Genomic DNA, 6,932 nt, shown 5'->3' on the forward strand with positions numbered 1-6,932 from the left:
ATGCTGTGGACAGTACAATTGGTCTTATATTAGGAGACATGTTTATTGTATAGCAAAAACTTCTGCCATTAATTTTAGATTATCAAATTTTTCATAAACTGAATACCTAGAACATGGTTTGCTTACTGCAGTTAGGTTTCACTAGACTGCGCTTCAGGTCTGACCATGCAAGGCTACGGAATATTAGTATGGTTAATTAATATCATGTTTTGTTAGTTATATTCCCCCAATCATTTGATGTCCAGTATTTAAAGACTCGCCCACTGCAACCGCTTTTAAACCATGGCTGGCGCTATCTTAAGACTTTTTATGGGCTTCTTGCATTTAGGGCTACAGATTTGACGGTTCATATAAAAGTTCTGGGAGAAATAATTACTGCGTATTCTGTCCTTTGCTCTGCCAAATGCTTTTTGGTGTTCCTTCTGTTTTCTAATGTTATATTCATGAGTTGTCTTGTCAGTCAATTGATGAAAATTTACGCCCACATTTTCCAATGAATCTTGTTTCATAAACTTTACTGCTATCCGACATAATCCTGCTCAAAGTTTTTGTGAAATTTTAAGTCTTTTTATATTTTTCTTTGAGAGTAGTTATTTTCCTTTCAAAGAAATATATGTTTAACGTAGAAAAACTAATATATAACTAAAGCACTAAAATAGCCAACCAAAACATATAGTAACGTAACACAACATAGGAACATTGGCTAAAACAAATTTGAGGTTATGACAAAAAATGGGTTGGAAAACAGCTGACCCTGAGCTATTTTAAGACATCGCCGAGCTCTTAGAGTATACTGTCTCATCTGCGTTTCTAAGCATTCTGACAAACCAAATAAACACTTGCAGTAACAACTTTACAATATTTACTAAGTAACAAACATTGTAGTATCAGTTATTCGTCCCTCGTGTGTTCTGTGTTGATGCTCTGTGCGTCTTTACTTTTCTTACTGAGATTCGTCTTTTTCTTCCCCTACCTCCATTAAACTCGCTACATAGTCTTCATTCCACAAAATACAAATCAGTAGGAAATAGCCAACTTGAATGTAATAAGCCGTTTGATCATATTACTATTTGACCGATGTCCCAATATACGACAAAGTAAAATACATTTTAATTCATCTTTACCAAATGTTGCTTTTAACAATACCAATGGGCCTATACTTTTATACAGTCAGTTTAAATGTTACCCACTTTATTTAACTTTACTGTTATCGTTATATAAATAGTAATTAGGCCTATGCAATGTTAAAAACCCGTATCTTTTGGCTGGTTTTAAGCATATCAAGTAAGATAAGATAATATTACGTAACGTTTGCCAAATTTATAATACAGTAGTTATAATTTTTGATCGTCTAAGATGTTTAATTACTTCGATAAAGAGTTCTAGTTGTTATGTTCCTGTTGAGGACCAGAACTGATTATAAAACCATAACCAAATAAACTGTAATAAAACATCACTGTCTGATTATGATTATTTCGCACGGCGAGAGAGAACAGTATATTTTATGAAGTGTTCTGTTTGTCGTGTTCCTGTTGTTGAGCATAGTAACTGATGATAAAACCATAGTGGAGAAAGTAAATTGTAATACAACAACATAGCCTATAAAAGGTTATTATTGTACACGGTGAGAGAACAGTATATTTCATAAAGTGTTCTTTGTTGTCATGTTCCTGTACAGGACACTACCATGTTATGGTTGATTAAACCACAATTGAGCAAGTAAATTGTACAAAATTGTTATGAATTTATAGTGATAAAATCCTTAATGATGCTCAAAATTATCTTCTGGCATAGATGCATTGAGAATTCTAATTAAATATTGCACAACTATGCAATATTGGGCCATACTGGCTTTATATATATATATATATATATATATATATATATATATCCTCGCTAAACATCTGGTATTCCTATTTGGGGACGTTCTAATGGACGTTTTCTTATAAAAAGTACATACAAATTATTAAAAACTACAGCTGAGATAGTCAGGTAAATCTGCTTAAAATGTAACTTCTGACCTCGCCCTGTTTATATATTGTAGGAACGATATTGCATTCAAAGTTTAAATATACATAATTTGAGACTAAATTACCATGATCACAACACACGATATACTGTAATCAAATCCCAAGACCGCAGCAACGCAGACTAAATTTATTTAGAAATTTGTCACAAGCTGGAGTCAGACACAATCTTTCAGAATGTACAAGCGCCAATTTACACAGTATTAGCACACAACCTGGGCTTTCTTGACATCGACAGATGAATATTTCCTAAGAAAGAAATCGATCGTCTAACTTTGTTGGAGGTTGGAATATTATTGTTTAAAAAATGTTATAAATATGAAACGATATTTTTCACATTATAATTTTCTAGCTTCATACAATATGGAGTCTGACGTCAATTTTTGGAAAAGTTTTAGATTTTATTTTTATATGTTTTTCTTGTTCTTTATTATTGTCTGATCATTTTGATATGCAATACTTATATATTTCACTTTACTAAGCCACATAAATAAATTTTACAAAGTTATAACACATGTTGTTTGATTTTTACACTCTCGACTTTCATACTGTACTCATTCTGTAACTTTTGAAATATTAATATTTTTGTTTGATATTTTATGTTGGCTACACTGCTCCCTTTACTTACATCACCTGATTGATTTTAACAGCTGTTTGTTTGTTTTGGTTTCCGTATTGTTGGCTTCTAAAATTGCGCAATGACAGCAAAAATGAAAAACTTGAGGATGGTAAGGTGTTGTCAGGTAAACATCGGCTTACTATAGAAGCAGCTACTCAAATTGCAGACATATTATGGTCTAGCAATTAGAAGGAACATTGATAATCTTGACAATATGTACAAGGCTGTTTGGTCAACGTTTTTTCACATTCTATCAACTGATGAAAACCCACAACGTGGACTTTGTCCTAAGGGAGAAGATTCTTGGTGTAAATACCAACGTTCCCTAGTAACTAAAGATGCATTCATCGATAAAAAGTCACACCCTTTAGCTGTTATGAACAAAATTAAACCTATCTACAGAGATTTGTCTAACAAAACTCTACTGGGGAAATGCCTACACGGAAAGACTTAAAATCTGAACGAATCGTTCAATAATATTGTATGGTCACGGGTCCCAAAACGCGTGTTCGTTGGGCTTGAAACACTCAAAATAGGAGTTTGGGATTCTGTAATAACTTAAAACTCAGGTTATGTAGGTAGGGTAAAGATTTTGCAAGAACTCTTTAGTCAGGTTGGTGCAAATTGTGTCCTTGGGCTAAAGGCACTTGACCAACTGAGGTAAATAAAAACCGATAAAAAAGCTGAGAAAGTGACCAAGGCGGCCAGAGTAGCAGCAAGAATTAAAAAGAGGAAGCTGGAAGAAGAAGAGAAGCTGTATGGACTTGAGATTGATGCTGTTGTGTGAAAAAAGACAATATTTTCTTTCCGCTTCGTTTCCCGAAAGCTTCAAATTCTCAACTTCAGGTACACTTTTTTCCAACATTTCTCAATGTATTGCCTTCAAATATTCACCACACGTTCCTTTCAACCTCCTTTACATGTTAAACCTAACAAACAATAAATAAATATTTAAATCTTAAAAGTCTTTTAGCGGTTTTTTCTTACAAAATATATATAATATTTTTGTACATAATCCTGATCATATATAAATTTAATTTTAGGTTTAACAGTCAGTTGAAGAGTCATAACAACAATTTATGAAATTTGGTTTACCTTACTGTAGTAGTTTTTAATAAAATGGTACCGAAATATGACAAATTTAATATTAGGTTAAATGAGACGTCAGACTCCCCTTAAAACAACTGTAAGACAAATATACTCGTATAATAGTTATGCCATCGTCAAATAAACTAAATAAAAGGACAGGAACTAAACTATTTAAACGTCTATATCTAGTTAGCTAATACTGATTTAACTTTTATTTGCGTGTCTAACGGTTGGTTTTAAGCTAAGAAAAATATTACCACTTTTTATTTTTTTATACCCTAACGTTTCTCCCGCCACCAAAACGTACGCACTGACCAAGGTTACCTTGCGCACTGACGACCAATTTCTTTATTAGGAGACATTTTCTCTATTGTTTTCAAGCAACACTAGGGTGTGTGCTTATACAATGCAATTTTCTCCTGGACTATTCTACATACAATCTTAAATCTATGATACCCAGCTATTCCAGTGAATCAAGATTTTTCTGTTAAATGGTTCTTTTTTCGAATGTATACTTGATATAATAATTAGTTGTTATGAAATTAGACACAACATTATGTTTAAGTAATCTTTATTTCAGTATGACAAAATTTTCAACTCAATTTTACATTTTATACACATTTTTGGAGTTTTTCTAAGCTTGTTTTTACTATTGTCGCATATAATTTACTATATTAGAGGTGAGCTAAAACTGCTTGACAGATTAATATTTTTATAATAAAACTATAAACAGTTATATACACAGATACTATCAATCAAACTTACACCTAATTTTGCATTTATATACATTTCGACTAGTGTTATTAATACTGAATACGTATTATCAATTATGCATGTAAAATTACTTAATCATAGAAAACTAAATATGTACTGATGATTTATAATGCCAGTAAAAGTTGTAACATTGATGATTTATTATTATATTATTGTTAATTAGAGTGATTTAACCTACTCATACTGTGAACCAGTGGTACGATTATGTGCAGCCATTATCAATTTAAACGCCGTCAGTAATTCCGCCATCTTGATGTTTAACGCGATAAGAAAAAGGTTAAATCTCAAATATTACCTCGCCCTTATCTTGGATATTAGAATTATGGAAGTTATCTCATTTTGAAGATATTATTAATATGCATCTCAACAGTTTTAGGTTCTATATTTTCGTTGGTTATTTAGAAAAAAAACTCAAACTTTCTTGTATTTCACTGTTTAAATGCGCAGAAAATAGAAATTTCATTTTAAATAAACTAGGTGATTAGATGCATATTTATTATACCTTTAATTAGATTTATATAATAAATATACAATAAAAAATAATGGAGTAAAAGTGAAGTTATTGGGATAATGCCAAGGCCTTTTCACTACAGCCGGCGATCAGGTAGCCTTTTCACTCACAAGGTAGCTGCGATCAGCGGATAACATTTGATTAGGTGTCCCTACTGTAAGGTTAGGCCAGAATTGTAATGAACTAGTTTACGTATTGCTAGTTGATAGCACCGAGAATTTTCTCACATTTGATATTAAATACAAAATGTATTGCCGAACAAGTCAAAACCGTCTATAACAATAATAAATTCAACATAAATGAAATAATTTTTGACGTGACAACGTCTTAAATTAGGTTGCGGCTTGGAGTCACTCATGAAAAAGTGTAACGCCCGGTAACGTTACGATGCCCGTCCAGTGGGGTCCGCCGCACGGGATAAAGCAGATAACTATGTTTATTCGTGAAAATGTGGAGTGCTTAGATTCGTCATTTACAACAACTACAACAATAAAGGTAAATAATTGTACACTGATATTTCATTATCGTAAACTATGATTGATTGATTAATTGTTAGATTGACACAAAAGTTGAGAAACTGAGTTTATAGGTTATGTCATACTATTGACAAAATGTTGATAGTGTTAAGTAAATTATTAGTTTAAATCACTCTGCAATCAATCGTAATTCAGTCGATTGAGAAGAAACAGCGCGTATTGCTAGTCAAACATTTAAAATAACAAATTATAACCTCTAACCTGTCATAACAGTGCAACCAAACAAACGAACTAAACCGACCAATCACCACGCGCAGAGTTAGAATTTAACTGTGTTTAGCAAGAATTTCAAATTCCAATTTTAGTAAATGTTTTTATTCAACTTTACCATTTACAATAACAACTTTTAATTAATTTCAAATTATGTACAATGTTTTAGTAAACAAAATATATTTCTATAGTTAAAATTTGTGCAATTCTTATTTTCATTCAATTCCTTGTTCCTATTGTGCAATTTAATAATATTCATATCAATAAATATTCTACCGAGAAAAAGACGTTGTCACGTAAAATCTTCGCCCGTAAAACCGACTTTACAGGCAACCATAATTTTTTTTTTCCGGAACGTTTAAATCATAACAAGGCGTATATCGTATTACATTCAGTTGAAGTATTGTTCTAATCATATATTTAATGACTTTGTCGGTGTTTTAGTACGTTTTTACGTCAGGTTCCAGAACGTCAAACACAGATGACACTTGGTGTCGGTGGCACTCGTATATTACTTAAAAAGTTTATGCATACAGTACATTAACTTTTGTCCGTGACGTTCTTAAAATAAAGCAAAGGGATCTCGTCCACTGCCAATTATTTTTGGAGCCACTGTGCATTTTCCCAGATACCTTTTACCTTTAGTTCTTTTCAATGCAATTCATATTGTCGGGGATCTAGGAGAAGAGAGGTATGATAATTTACTAACTGTTTTTTTTTTCAAAATAATTTTTTGTTTCTTTATAAAAACCATCAAGTAAAGCTTCACAATAATTAAATAATTAGTTTTTTAATATGTTGACAAATTGTAAAACTTAATCTTGTAATAAATTATCGTTGATTGGGACGATAACCTTAAACTTAAATTTTATGAGATTTTCAACCAGAATACTACCTTGTAATCCTCTATGACGTGTTGCAAAATGTTTTAGTCCTTATTGTGCCAATATAAATTGGATTTATTGAATCTGCCATAAATCTAATTTATATTGGGAAAATAAGGACTACAGTAGAACGTTTTGCTACACATCATATTAATAACATTATAACATATTCATAACAGTATATATATATATATATATATATATATATATATATATATATATATATATAAAATGTTTGTAATGTTTTCTTTGAATTGTGATGGGTGGATACTTAATATAACT

The sequence above is a fragment of the Homalodisca vitripennis genome, chromosome 1 (assembly GCF_021130785.1).
Source record: "Homalodisca vitripennis isolate AUS2020 chromosome 1, UT_GWSS_2.1, whole genome shotgun sequence".
Lineage (NCBI taxonomy): Eukaryota > Metazoa > Arthropoda > Insecta > Hemiptera > Cicadellidae > Homalodisca > Homalodisca vitripennis.